Source organism: Mus pahari, chromosome 16 (assembly GCF_900095145.1).
Source record: "Mus pahari chromosome 16, PAHARI_EIJ_v1.1, whole genome shotgun sequence".
Taxonomy (NCBI): Eukaryota; Metazoa; Chordata; class Mammalia; order Rodentia; family Muridae; genus Mus; species Mus pahari.
In genome coordinates, this window is record NC_034605.1 from 27,535,204 (window position 1) to 27,550,829 (window position 15,626).

At 41.2% G+C, this 15,626-nt stretch overlaps 1 non-coding gene across 1 annotated transcript; it reads right to left on the reverse strand.

Annotated features, from left to right (window-relative positions):
* Positions 1–15,079: 15,079 nt before the first annotated feature.
* On the reverse strand, positions 15,080–15,153 carry Trnai-aau. The gene has a single exon. It is a non-coding gene; the product is annotated as a tRNA-Ile (tRNA).
* Between the last annotated feature and the right edge of the window lie 473 nt (positions 15,154–15,626).

Sequence of the window (15,626 nt, forward strand, 5' to 3'; positions counted from 1 at the left end):
AAAAAGGCGGGCTGTCCATTAGGTGGCTTTCTGGGAAACTTTCTTAGCCCTCTTGGCCACTACCCGCTTGGATGCATTTCCTTTATTATTTGTCCCTAGTTATTTTCAACCACGTGGTCCTGGTGCAACCCTTTTTCCTGAGACACAAGTCCGGAATTTGGTGACCTCTGCTCAGCCGGCCTGACAACATTTTGCATGGTACTGTGGGCTACTCTGTTTCTGACTCCAAGGCTATCCTAAAAGTATGATCTTAACCCTGTCTGTCCCTCCCTCCCTCCTTTTCTCCTTCCCTCCCTCCCTCTCTCTGTTCTTCCCCTCCCCCGCACCCCTGTGGTTTCTCAGGTTTTAGCACAGCTCCTGTACTGTTTGTCTTTCAATCTCTAATAAAAATCAATCGTCTGAATCTGTTTTTAAGTTCTTGTATTAATGAGACTAAGAACCAAAAGAGGGAATACCAGTTTCTTTGGTAAACATCAGAACTAAAATTTTTCTCGCCATTGGTATTTGTAAGTTTAGTGTCTTTATTTCGACACTCTGCACTCTTTCCTATACCTATTCCCAGGCTGGTCCAGAACTCACTGGGCCATTGAGGCTGACCTTGATAGAATGACAATACTGCTTCAGCCACTCAGATTCTTAGCTTATGGCTATGAGCTAGCATGCACAGTTGACCTAACTCTGATTTTTTAATTTCAATTTAATTATTTAATTTAATTATATTTATATAACATAAATGTATAATATTTATATAATATAAATATACATTCTTTTTTATGGTCTCCACTAATTTAGTTATTGAATGCTTCCCAGGGTAGGGACTTGTTCAACTCTTAATTCTTCTCTCTCTCTCTGTGTATATATACACACACACATACACACATACACACACACATACACACACACACATACACACACACACACACACACACACACATATATATACACTCACACACACATATATACACACACACACACACACACATATATATATATATGTATATATATACACTCACACACACACACACACACACACATACACACATACATGAGAGACTCCTTCTTTGGGGGAAGTATTGGGACAAAAAAGCTAAAGAAACGTATGCCCTAATATTAATATTAATAGGAAACATTTTTTTTAAAAAGGATTTGATCCAAGCTGTTGTATCAATAATTAGTGACAGATGGTAGTCAGCTGCTTGCCCTTTACAATTGGCCAGTGGGGGCACCACAGGAGTTGGCACAGCAGGGCAAGTTTATCAGGCTAATCAAGTGCTTAACTGGCAAGAACATGGGAAACTCAGAAAGTGTAAGGGAACATTATTTGTCTTTATTAAATAATATGTTGAAACTAAGAGGAATAACAGAAAATAAGGAGGATTTAGAACAATAAGATACTCTGGTTTACTGTAAGCCTTGGTTCCCTGGAATAAGGAGCCTTATATCATGCAAACCTTATGTGATTAAAAAAAAAAAAAAAATCACCACTACATTTACGGGAAAGAGATTTATTGTCCCTAATGGGAATAACTTCAAGTTGTAATGCTCAAGTCATGATGATTAATTTGGGGAAAAATTCCAGAGAAAGAGATAGGAAAAAAGTCAACAAGGTATTGTTTTACCAGTAGCTGTACTGGTCTTAGAAACAAACCAACCAGCCAAGTTTTAGTGGGGTCATTGAAAAGTCTCCCTGTCACTTGGCTTTCAGATGAGCTAGTCTGGGTCAGTCAGTGACCCCTCTCCAGGTAGAACCTTCTGACTACTAAAGAATTAATTGAAGAACAAGTTGATGCTGGTCATATTGAGCCTTCATTAAGTCCTTGGAGTACACTTATATTTACTATTAAGAAAAAATTCTGGTACATGGAGATTGTTAAATAATTTAGGAGCCATTGATAATACTATTTAAGCTATGGGATCGTCACAACCTGGCCTCTCCCATCCTTCTATGGGTCCTTTAAAATTGCCGTATGATAGTTTTAGATTTAAAAGTCCTCTTTTAACCATTCCTTTATATTGTCAAGATCAAATTAGATTTGCCTTTTTTTTGTTGTTGTTCCTTCCATAAATCATTGTAAGTGAAGGTGCAGCAAAGCTATGGAACCAGGCCAGTGTACGGGAAGTCTAGACTACCTGGCACAAAGAATAGAGGAGAACAACGGGAAGGAAAAGCCTGGCTGGTTTAGTTAGGAAAACAGTGGTGGGAGAAGGAAGGGGGTCAGAATGGCCTGGAGGCTGATGTGCTGCAGGCTCTTTGGGTTAATCAGGAACCAGATGCCCTTTTCCTGAGGTGGCTGGCTGCTCTGAAGTAAGGGAGGGAGTGGCTTTTCTGGCAAAGAGAAACCACCAAAGGAGAATCTGAGAAATGCAGTTTTCTCAGTAACAGTTCTTCTGTTTACCTGGTCAAAGTCCTGCCCGGGCTAGGCCTAGGCTGTTGTTTTAGGACATCAGTAGCAGCTGCTCCATTTTTAGAGCTTGCTACAGACCTAACCATCAGGAGCCTATGAGATGTTACCACTGGAGGGGTTTGCCAAAAGGGATGAGAAACAGCTGTGTGCTATGTCATTGTTTGTGGCCCAGAGTGTTTAATCTGCTTTTCCTCGAGCTATTTATTATACATTATAGGGACAGCCTATTGCTAGCCACGTCAGAACAGGCTTATCTCACATCTGCGTCTTCCTGTTTACACTACTGCCACGAAAGGATAACTTACAAACTGCTCCTGAAAAGGTTTGGCTCCTTATAATTTCTTAGGTACTACAATGGACTGCCACATTATTAAACCACAAAATTGAAGTTCAGTTTACTCAATTACAAACTTAAATGATTTCCAGAAGCTTCTGGGAGACATGCATAGACCTTATTTAAAGTGAAATACTCAACAACTGATATCATTGTTTGATATTTTAAAGGAAATCCTCGATAGTTATCTCCTAAAGAGTTACTCTAGCACTGAATAACTATGTTCTGTCTAATAAGTTAATTCTATCTCTTTCTATAACTTTTTGGATTTGCCCTAAGATAACCTTTTGTATTCCTTTAAAAGATTCTGTAAGAATATTCATCTATAGTAGCTCTAATGGCAAGGGTAGTGTAGCAGTTTCCTCTAGGATTGAATCTCTTAGAGAATCTCCCTACACTGGAAGTTAAAAAAACTCAGAATAACTTTCTGGAAGTCCCTGAAACTGAACTGATTCACCAGACCCCTTTCTTCTCAAGAGTGAAGAAACCAAGCTGCAAAAGCTCAGAGGAGGAGCAGAAACCAGCTGAGATGCCTGGAAGAGGTGTAGACCAACTGGACAACTCGCCAATCTCTAACTTGTTGAGCTGCCTTGGGCTATGCAGTGTGCTCCAGGGTACCCAGCTTTGAAAGATGTCACCTACGCTGGGATGGGGCTTTGGTGATGCAGTTGTCTTTGAGTTTTAAAATTTCTGCTCCCGTAGGTCACCTTTCATGCACACTCCTAATGACACACACATATAGAGTTGATTTATGTTCAAAATATTCCCCCAAACTGCAGTTTTGGACTATTGGAAAAACCCTGAAACAGGGATGAGGAATGAATTGAATAAAGTGTTAGCATTTGGGAAAAGATTTACTTGTTTTTTTTTTTTTTTTGGGGGGGGGTACTGCTGGCCATTGTCTAATTATACTGAAGGCAAATTGGGGCCAAGAGTCACAAGTGTGGCCGGTTTGAGGTCTCCTAAATGGAGCTCTTTTACATTAGCTCACAGACAGGCTAAATGTGTGTCCTTTGGCAGAGACAATTTGGAACTCATGGTAGCTGTGGACCCAAAGTAAAAGAATGGGCCAGATCCAGCTACCCAGAGGCATCTTCAGGTTTCAGGTTAACCAGTGTCTTAGTTAGGGTTTTACTGCTGTGAACAGACACCATGACCAAGGCAAGTCTTATAAAAAACAACATTTAATTGGGGCTGGCTTACAGGTTCAGAGGTTCAGTCCGTTATCATCAAGGTGGGAGCATGGCAGTATCCAGGCAGGCGTGGCACAGGCAGAGCTGAGAGTTCTACATCTTCATTCAAAGGCTGCTAGTGGAAGACTGACTTCCAGGCACCTAGGGTGAGAGTATTAAGCCCACACCCACAGTGACACACCTACTCCAACCAGGTCACACCTATCTCAACAAGGCCACACCTCCAAATGATGCCACGCCCTGGTCCAAGAATATACAAACCACGACAGATAGTGCACTTGGAAGATAGGATGGGTGTCCCCATTCTTGTACTTCCCAGAGTCCAGAGCCAAAGGGCCCATGGATATTTCCCTGAGCCTTTGCCTGAGAAGGTATTGATAGCCTGTGGATAGTTCCTGGGATTCTTGGTCAAGAGATGCTCTAGAAAGCTCCTGGAACCTTCTTCTAAGCAGTCTGAAGACTAGGTTGGGGACCCTGAGAGGCCTAAGCAGAGTGTCTCTTTGTTAGGACCCATGAGTAACCTTGTCCTGCCAGTTTGACTGTGTTGGATTCTTGGTCTAGTGAAATGGAGAAAGGACTCCCATCTGGCTGTCAAACTGTCATAATGAAACAGAGGGAAGAGAGGAGAGAAGGATGGAGATGGAGAGCGATAGAGAGAGATAGATGGCTCTGTCCAGCCTACTTGTCAAGTGGATGAAGGCAATGGAGGTCTGTCTTTCAGAGGCTCAGGTTGCTAGTAGACCTGGGATGCCCTTCCTAGGTTTTGGTATAAAATGTTCGATTTCTGAGGCAGCATAAAGAGACAGAGGGCTAAGAGACTGACCTTTAACAGATAAGGACTGTGTTTGTTAGTGTACACAGGGTGGGGTGGGGGTGGAGAGCAGCCTCCTTGGGTCTGCCAAGGGAAAAAACCTGGCTTCCACACTTATAGGGGCAGGGTGAGGAACTTGAAAATTAAGAAATTGTTGCAACCATAAGGGCTACAAGTCTCTCCTGCAGTCTCTCTTTCCTCAAATTCCTTGTCCAAGACAAGACAAACAATCCTTTCTGTGCCAACAGATTAAAGCAGGACAAGGTCATCTCTAACCTCATGTGATCACCCTGGAGCAAGTTAAAACTCATCTTGAAGGTGTATGGTCATAATAGTACTTTGGGCCTCCATTACATAAAGAGATTTATTCTATACTCTTATTACAAAGGTCAGTCTGTCTCAGTGCCCCAGTGTTCCCAATCAGAAGTCTTTCAAAGGGAAATCAGGAAAGGGTGGGGCTCCTAGACCACCAGCAGTTGGCAGGTGGAGGTAGAAAGACTGAAGTTCAATGCTGCTTCTTCTGTTTAGAATTAATACACCCACCCAGTGCGTAGCCACTCTAAGCACGTAGCGATTAATAAGAAAAAACTTGTAATGATTGTTCATGACTTCTCTGAACAGAAATCCTTGTCGGTTTATATAGGTTTATGGCTCCAGGTTACACTTTGAACAATTGACATGTTTCATAGAGTAAAATCCCAAGGTTTGGTCCTTTGGACTTGGGATATTTGCAGTATAAAACATTGTTACAGTTTTCTATAGACAGAGCAGGGCAGCCTTTCCCACACAGCTGCCAACCAGGGTTGTCCTGCCTGCCTGGCAGAATGATGCTCTTTCTGATAAGAGGTGTAGGGCATGATTAGGACCTGTCAACCAGGGTTGCCCTCTCCAAACTGCCTGGCAGAGAGACCAGCTCTGTAGCAAAATTTTACTTTTTCTCAACTTAATATTTTTCTAAGTAAGTTTATTGATAAACCTGTACCATCAGTTTCTTCTGTTTCCTCTTTCAGATACTCTGTCTCGTTTCCTATACTTCCCACCAAGATTAGAAATGGTCCTAAGGAATTCCATGTTGGAAAGTGTAACAGGTTCAAGAGCAGCCTGGTCTACAAAGTGAGTTCCAGGACAGGTAGGGCTTTACAGAGAAATCAGAGAAATCCTGTCTTGAAAACAAAAAAACCCAAAACCAACCAACCAACCAACCAACCAACCCAAAAAACAAAAACAAAAACAAAACAAAAAACAAAAAACAAAAGAAAAGAAAGTGTAACAGAATGTAGCCTGGTAGAAGAGTAGATCAAAGAACGTTTTAGCTTGAAGCTGGGCTAGTCTCACAGAGACACTCAAGGCAGGAACATATACAGACTCAGACAGAGAGGAGGTGAGATTCCAAGGGCCTGCATGAAGGAGAATTTTTAACTAAAATTGAATAAGAAGCACTTTGTAAATTAATCTGTAAGATAGGCCAGGTTATTATTTATCATGTTAAGAATAAGAATGTAGTCTGTGTTTGGCTCAGGAAACAAAGCAAAATGTCCATTTAAATCAGAAACTCCACAACAAACAAACAAACAAACACCAGAAAAACAACAACAAAAACAGTTAGGATGTCTTCACTTGCTGTTGCTTACCAGGGTCACCTCAGATCAAGGTCAGTATTGTCAGGTGAAGTAAGTAATATCTCATTAAAAATGTGCTAGGCCTAATGTGTATGGATGACTATGAAATGCACTTGGTATTGTGTTAGTGTAGTGCAGAGTTACTGGAAATTATCAGTGATTTATAGTGATGTGTGTTGTGTATACACAGACTGCAGAGTTCCTGATCCAATTGGAATCGCTTGTTTCCTGGTGAAGTCCCCATTGCCTGCTGATGCGGTGTAGTGTCTTACTGGACCACAAGGTGCTAGTTTGAATAGTACATCTTAGCAGGTCCTTGTGCTACATACGCTCTAATTCCAGCTCTTTGGGAGGTAGTGGCAGAAGGATGAGGGAGGGCTTTAAGGCTGTTTTGGCTACAGTGAGTTCTAGGCCCAGCATTGGTTAAAGGAGACATTGTCTCAAAATGAAAGCAAACCCAGAAGTCAACCAACCATCCAATCAGAACACTTGACCAGAATGCTTGCAAGCAAGACTGTTCTGATAAAGTTTGCCCTGTGAAATCTACCCCCATATCCACATTTTTTTTCCACACTTCACTAAATAAAACTCAAATATCACATTGACTTAAAGATACATTCCAAGGTTTTATTCTATGGGTGTGAACTCAGAGAAAGAAGGTTATGTGTGCTTTTGCCTTCTAAAAATGTATCAAGTCTGGAGTGTGTATATGTTGTGTATTAAAATAAGGGACCTATATGCACATTAATTATATATTACAAGAACTATATGAATGTATATAATATAAGTCTATCAGCCTGAAAACAACTCAGGCATTGATATAAACAACACCTGGTTAGTGTTTACAGGAGAATGATACACAGCAATCTTAGTATCAGACAGAAGACAAAGGCTCAACGTGTTAATGATAAAAGGGACACGGTAAGGACTTGAATTTACAGAGAAGACCAGATACTCTGAAAATCTTCCCAAAGCAAAAACTCCTACCTAAAGACCAGAGAAATTTACCCCTCCTCCCCACGCAAACCCATTCTCGCCTGCTTAAAAAACAGGTACATAACAACAGAAATCCTTGAAATGCCACAGAACAACACAGACTTAAGACCTAAAACAGGGCAATGAACATACCGACTAGGAACTTCTGCGAATATGCCATCATGAGATTTAAGATTTAAGAGTTCATTTTTGTCTGTTGGAGAAAAAAGTTGCGGGTTTTATTGTTGTTATTTTTTTTAATTATTATTATTTTTTTTTCAGAACGAAGATGCCTACACTCGGACCAAGGGTAAATTCAGAGTCTACGTTACAGTGGGGGTTCATGGGCCCTGGCATTAAAATTATACAGACTCGCAGCGCCACCTAGTGGTTTTCAAAGGCAAACCGTTTTCTCAGGTTATCAACCATGTTTTTAAGTTCAGGTGGCAACATTTGATTATTATTATTATTATTATTATTATTATTATTATTATTATTATTATTATTATTATTGTTGTTGTTAATTGTTTAGGTGTAGGCAAGTCGTTTATTGAACTACTGTTTATCGTGTGCCTTTTATGTGACAGACTCATCCTCAAGGACTCTGGTATTTGAAATATAAGGTTATAAATAAATTTCATGATGTCAAAAGGAAAAACAGACAGCCTGGAGCATCCATTGGTCATCAACAGAAATCTCCGCACACTTTCCCAGACAAGCAAAGAATTTCAGACATTGAAGTTCTCAGAAGCCATAAACTAATGACTTATTAGGGGGTTAAGTAAATCCAAAGGGGCAATTTGAATAGGAGCAAGCAGAAATGATCCAGCAGTAATGTGTAACATTACTAACCGTGATACTGCAGGAGACTGGCAGGGTTTGTAAAAGTACAGTTTCAGAGGCTGGCGAGATGGCTCTGCAAGCAAAGGCATTTGCTGCCAAGTTCTGCTCCTTGATTGATTCCCATCTCTGGGATCCACACGGTGTTAGGAGAGTTCGTTCCAGGGGATTCACAAATAATTTACTGTCTTGGATAAACAACAGAAATGAGGAAAGAACGAAAGAAGGAGGAGGAGGCAGAAGAGGAGAAAAGGAAAAAAATTTAAAAAGGCAAAAAAGGGGTGGGGGTGGGATAAAAGCTTCATCAAGGTTCTGAGGAAAAATGTGGAGTTGCAAATCACATTGGCTGGGATGTATATTAGGCCTTCGAAAGTCCCCTGGGTCCTCCCGCTTTCCTTACCTTCTTCCAAAATGTTTGTTCCAGAGCCAGCCCACATCAAAGGAGGAAGGCCACTCCAGAAACCCTTGCCCAGCTTTCTATCTGCCTTCTAATGGGCCTTTATTCTGTCATATGCATGCATACACAAAGTAAAACAAAATATGCAAAAACGTGATTTTATACTTTCTGTTGTGGGGTAACCTTTCAACTTATTACCCTTAGAAGTTACTGTAACAGGTAATACACTGCATCTAAGATTAGAGAAGATTTAAACACAACAGACAAGCTATGGTACAGAGTGTCACGGTTTGTATATGCTTGGCCCAGGAGTGGCACTATTAGAAGGTGTGGCCTTGTTGGAATAGGTGTGTCACTGTGGGTGTGGGCTTTAAAACCCTCATCCTAGCTGCCTGGAAGTCAATATTCTGATAGCCTTCAGATGAAAATGTGGAACTCTCAGCTCCTCCTGCACCATGCCTGCCATGCTCCTGCCTTGATGATAAAGGACTGAACCTCTGAACCTATAAGCCAGCACCAATTAAATGTTGTCCTTAGAAGAGTTACCTTGTTCATGGTGTCTGTTCACAGCAGTAAAACCCTAAGACACAGAGACTAATGTTTTGAAGTACACACTGCATAACTCGAATAATTCAATCTTGGCTTCAGAAAAAAATAGCACAATAGATAGTAATGAATTAGCGTCCTGTACACTGTACTTTTTCTTACAATCTAGTTAAAGAGCAACAGCAGCAGAGACATATCAAGCATACAGTATAGCAAAGAAGCCAGAGGAAATTGAAACAAGGGAGAAAAAAATTATTTTATTAGTAAATTTATTTTCTAGTACTGGGGATTGAACCCAGGGTCTCAGACATACTAGACAAATGTACTCCTGCTGAGCCGTATTTCTAGCCTCCTTTCTTTTTAGTCTTGAGACAAGGTCTCACTAAGTCTCCCAGACTGGCTTTGAACTCACCCTATAGATTATAAATCTTGACCTTGTAATCCTCCTGACCCAGCCTGTAAGTAGCTCAGCTTACTGGTCTTTACCACCCGGCCTAGCCCACCTAAAAATAAATTTTAAAAGAACAGGAATTAATTATAAAAAAATGGAAATTATCAGCAAGTCAAAACCTTCTTTGAGAAAGGTTCATACATGTGTGTGTGTGTGTAATTGTAATTGTAATTAAGAGGGGACAGTAACTACCAGAAAGAAGCTTTAAGAAGTCACGAGACACAAAGCATCCTGGCACATGCCTGTCATCTCGGCCCTTGGGAGGTTGAGCTAGGTAGATGGGTTGTTCAAGTCCAACCTGGGTTACATACTGACATCCGGTTCCAAATAACAAAGAAACCCCAAGCACAAGCAAGGTGCGAAACCAGAAAGGAGTGCCATGGGCAACTTTAGAAGCAATTAAAAAATAGAACACGATGAGTTTTGAGAAAAGAAGAAAATCATTAAATAAGATGAATAAAGAAAAATATCAGAAGTTAGGGTGTTCATTTAGGACACCCCACCAACCACAGCAATACAAAGCCTCATTGGATCTGACAAATTTTGGTCAATTTAAAAGGCTTGATCTTTATTTTACAGAACTTGTCTCAAAAGAACAGTAGTGCTCATTTCCCCACTTTAAAATTGTGTAATCTTATTACCCCAAATGAAGAAAATCAGAGGAAAGCACTTAAAAAATAAATAAGAGGAAAGAAGAAAGAGAGACAGGAAAGAGAGTTACATATTCTTTTATGACTAATGTACATGTTAAAGTAGGTTTACTTACAATAAGAAAAAAAAACCAGAAACAAACAATTCAGTTAAAAAATATTATGTAGGATTTGTTCCAAGAAACAATAAAACAACCAACCAAACCAAGCCAAATCAACCCTCTCCCTTGCTAAAGCTGCCACTGTGAGACACTGATGGAGGAGAACTTCGGGCACCTCTGGGAGCACAGAGGAGAAGGCGCCCAGGACACAGCGAGGGATAGTAGTACAATGTGGGAGAATTCTCTGAGACTGGGAAGAAAGACAAGACGTTCTTGATACTATCCTGGACACAGCCAGGCAGAGCCTGGCAAACCAGACAGGATGTAAGCAGATGATGAAATAAAGTAAACCAATCTTGTTCTGGGAATTGTACTCAGAGCTGCACACAAGTGCTCTACCGCCAAGCCAGCTATATTTAGCTCCATATTTGGTATTGAAGATAGTGCAGTTATCAACGATAGCAAATAAGAATATATAAACAAGTTGGTTTAAGAAGACCTCAACTGAGTTCATGGGTATGGGGATGTACATGAGAAATTACCTATTAGAAAATGAAACATGAGATCATTCCTGTCTTCATAGCAATGTGAAGATTTTAGTTCCTAGAATAAGCATTCTAGATAGATGTGAAACACACTGAAGACTTTTAAAGTGAATTACACAGATCCATTTACACATATAGGTATACTTTGTTATGTTTACACTGTGATGACTATGATAACATGTCTATACCTTCTCAAGCAACCTAAAGAGTCAATATTGTGTTATACTTCTGTGGATCTGTAGTAGAGAGTCTAAAGAGTAAAATTGCTACTAATGAACCAAAATGGTTAAGATGGTAATAGAAAAAAAGAGGGAAGAAGAAGAGAAAGAGAAGGAGGAGGAAGAGGAGGGGGAAGAAGAAGAAGAAGAAGAAGAAGAAGAAGAAGAAGAAGAAGAAGAAGAAGAAGAAGAACAACAACAACAACAACAACAACAACAACAACAACAACAAGAAGAACAAGAAGAACAAGAACAAGAAGAAGAACAAGAACAAGAAGAACAACAAGAACAACAAGAACAACAACAAGAAGAAGAAACCACAGCAGCAGCAGCTTGGTGGTCTGGGTTGGTTACTGTAACCATATGTCACTGTTTGTCACTGAGGTGGCATCTGCAAGTACATGCATTTCTGCTCATCTGTCTTCAGACTCCAAGCTTTATGCTGTGAAGTGAGCACGGCCTGAAGCATTCCTGTCCATTGCTTGAATTGCCATGCCCTTAAACGGGTCATGCTCAGAGATGGGCCAAGCCCTCTATATGTTTATAGATATGCTCCTTGAACAAAACCCCCATTCTTCCTTTGTCTGGAGAGGCCAATGCTCTGAGAGTGAGTTCTGGGTTCTCCCTGCCTACTGTAGATAAATCTTTCTTCACTCTTTCATTCTTGAATGTGCTTACTTTGGTTTTGCTCTAACTTAAATTGAACCCACTGGGCTGGATTACACAGCTCAGTGAAACCCATTCACTGATGTCATGTCCAGGATCACGAGTGAGAGGAGACTTCCGGGTGGGTAGTTTATTCCAAAGTAGCCACACCACTGAGACATCCCACGCCACCATGGTGGATGGCCTCATTGGAAGCTGTATCATGGAATCCCTCCCTTAGCTAACTCTATTTCCTCTGGACATTGGCTGTAGACAGCTGGGAAACAGGTGGGAGAGGTGGCTGGATCCCCCGTTGAGGGTCCTCGTCATCTTTCCCTGCTCCTTCTGCTATGGAGTTCATACAGTCTCATCACCAAAGGCCTAGTTATACCTGTTGTTTACGTTGTTATCATGACTTCTGGACCAAGGTCACCTGTGTTCCACGACGGATGGGATGGCCATGCTTATGCTCTGAGGAAATAGGTGAACTGCAACAGTCCCGATGGGGGTGGGGCAGTTGAGTGAGTGTTGCCCTACTCTACAGAGTAAGGAACACCCGCCCATCATCTGGATGCCCGCGGGTGCTTATGGGGGTGAAAAGCGGGAAATTTCACTATCTTGTGAGAAGCAAGCCTCACTTTTAAAACAGTTACGCTCACTAATTTAGTATGTCTGTGAGCAGGTTGGAGGGCAACTGTCAGCTGTTCTTTCTCTCTTTCCAGGGTGTGGGTCCTAGGGTCTGCACTTCAGTAGTCAGGCTTGATGGGGAACCTCCTTTATCTGTTGAGACATTTCGCCTGCCCAAGTTGTTTTCTTGTTGTTTGTTTTAACTTGTCCTTTGGATTAATTCCTTAGGGTTAGCAAGTGAGGATGTCCTCAGTGTAACGATTGCAAGGACCCCAAGCCAATCAGGCTGAATCAGCACACTCGCTGCCGCTTACTCTCTATAGGATACTGGAAAATGAGCAAGCCAAAAAGAGGATCTGGAATGTTGTCTGCTGTGCGCCCTCATGCCTACATTACATACTGTGGATCCTATGCACTTTTACCTTTGGGCGTCCCTTCATCTTTTAAAAATAATAGTGGTGGCCGGGTGTGGTGGACACAGAGGCTGTGGTCCATGGGCTGGGGGTGTGCCGAGACTGCATCTTAAGCTGGCTGCTCAGTTTGGTGATGGGTAAGACGTGCTTATTTTGCTGGTCCAGAAACTGCAGCATTAAAGGAGTCCTGGAGAACAGCTGAAGGCTGGCACTGTGAGAGTCCCTCATCCTCCAAAAAGCTACTCGTGAAGGTGCAGCCACAGTTGTGAAGGGGATCCCAGCATATTGGAGAGGCCAGGAATGTGGAATGATGACCAAGCACAGCAGCAGTTGTGAAGATGAGCAGGCTTGGGCCTTGGAGACAAGCTGGGTTTGTGGTGGAGGAAAGATCCAGAGAACTAGGACTTCACAAGTCCTTTGCATCCCAGAAGATAATGAGTGAGTTCCAGACATTGGGTGCTGAACTTTATACACTGTTGCAGTTTGGTTTTCCTTTGATCTGATTTTAACTGTTCCTGGTTATTCACTCTTGGAATAGCAATTAAGTAACAAAGTTAAGAGACTTTGAATTTTTAAAAGACATTGGAGTTTGAAGGACTTGGGGGACTGTTAAAAATGAATTGTATTTTATATTATAAAATAAAAAGACTTAGGTGATGAGGCTATGGTGTGGGGTGTTTTGTTTTCAGAGACAGTTTCACTGTTTATAGCCCTAGCTAATTTGGAACTCACAGCAATCTTTATGCCTCAGCTGAGGTTATACGGGTCAAATTCAAGATATCTGTTTACCTCTGCCTCCTAAGAATTAAAGAACTAAAGGTGTGCAACAGCATGCCTGGATGGTTTTTATCTTTATTTTATTACATTTAAAATGTGTGTGTGTGTGTGTGCATGTGTGTGTGTGTGTGTGTGTGTGTGTGTGTGTTTGTATGTATGTAATTGATATGTAGGTATTTGTGCATGCACAAGGTTCTGAATTTTAAAAATGATGTATTTATACATTTAGTTGTTGAGCAGTGAATTGTTATAGTTGATTTTAATGTCACCTTGTCACAAATTAGAGTTGAGTGGAAAGCTTCCACTGAAGAACCATTCTAATAGTGCTAGTTGATTTAGGAAGGACCACCCTGACTGCTAGTATCCCAGATAAGAAGGGTATGGGCAAAGGAAGATGACTCATCTGTTGCCAAGTTGCTTTGCCCTGTTACTGTTGCTGCTTCCTTCAGTGATTGAACCATTGCTTCCAGTCTTCTGTCCTAGTAAGGACCAGTAGCTCTCCAGAGACCTTCCAGATTTTCAGTGCCAGACTGGGACTGCTCAGGCATCCATCGTAGTGGTCTGAGCAACTACTGGGTTGTCAGCTTCACAGTAGAAGACAGCCACCATGAGCCTACTTAGACTGCCGAGGCAGAGGCAAAGCTGTTTTAGCTACATTTTACTTTTGTGTGACTTAACATTTTTCTAAGCAAGTTTACTGGTAAATCCTTTATAATATCAGTTTATTGTTTTCATTTCCTCCTCTACATTAAATGTATAAGCAAAGGACCCTTGGGTTATGGGGTGTGTTTTCAGCCACTGGAGAGAAGTTTAGGGAATGATAAGACAAAACTTTTCACGGAGGAAACACATCACACATCTACTCAGCCCAGATAGGAAGCCCATGACAGAATATAGTACGGATATCACCAGTCTTACTTGGTGAACCAATGGATTTTTATTGGGGTTATTTATAGGTGTCTGGCTGAGGAGTTCCTTACAGGAGAAGAAATGACTGAAAGACAGTTGCACCACCGAAGCCCACTCCAGCATGGGGACAGCTCACAAATCTGAGAAGCTGGAGCCCACTGCATAGCCTGCAGGTGGTGCCACAGCTTGAACAGTGTCGGTTCCAGATGCCTCTGTTGGTCTAAACTTCTAGGCATCTCATCTGGTTTCTGATTTTTCTGGGCAGCAGGTCTGATCTGCTCTGGTCAGAGAACTTTTATAGTTTACTCTTGTAGGAAGAAGTCTAGTGAATCTGGTCAGTTTCAGGGACTTCCTGGAGTTATTTTAAGTTGTTCTGTTCCTGCTTCAAGGAGCTTCCTGCAGGTTGGAATGTGTTTTTTGTTTGTTTGGTTTTTTTGTAATATTATTTACTTAATGTATATAAGTACACTGTAACTGTCTTCAGACACACCAGAAGAGGGCATCAGATCCTATTACAGATGGTTTTGAGCCATCTGTGGTTGCTGGGAATTGAACTCAGGACCTCTGGAAGTGCAGTCAGTACTTTTAACTGCTCAGAAATCTCTAAAAAAACATATATGAACTGGCCCATATGGGGATCAAACCCATGACCTTGGTGTTATTAGCACCACACTCTAACCAACTAAGCTAACAGGCCAGAGAGAAGAATATTTTAATCTTAGAGGAAACTGTTACACAATAGGGATAAGCTTTCTCAGCAAGGAGACTTGGGATAGATGCTCTTTTTTTCTTCCTGCATCTTCTCTCTTTCTCTACATGCTGAGTCTCCAGAAACAGTTAGAAGAGGAGAAAAAAGACCAAAATCTTCAAACTGGTCTTTTTTTATTTTAATAAAAAGTTGTGTGTGTGTGTGTGTGTGTGTGTGTGTGTGTGTGTGTGTAGGTTTGACTAGGTTGGCTTTGGGAATTCTTTCTTAAACACTGTCTACCTTTTTATTTTTAATTTAATTTACTTTTTTTTTTGAACAGGGTCTCTCATTGGTCTAGAATTTATCACCAAGTACACCAGGATGGCCACCACTCACAGCTTCTGTTTGTAAGTTCTGAAGAATCTAACTTAAGTCCACAGTGCTTGCATACCACTATGCCAAGCAAGTACTTAGTCCACTGT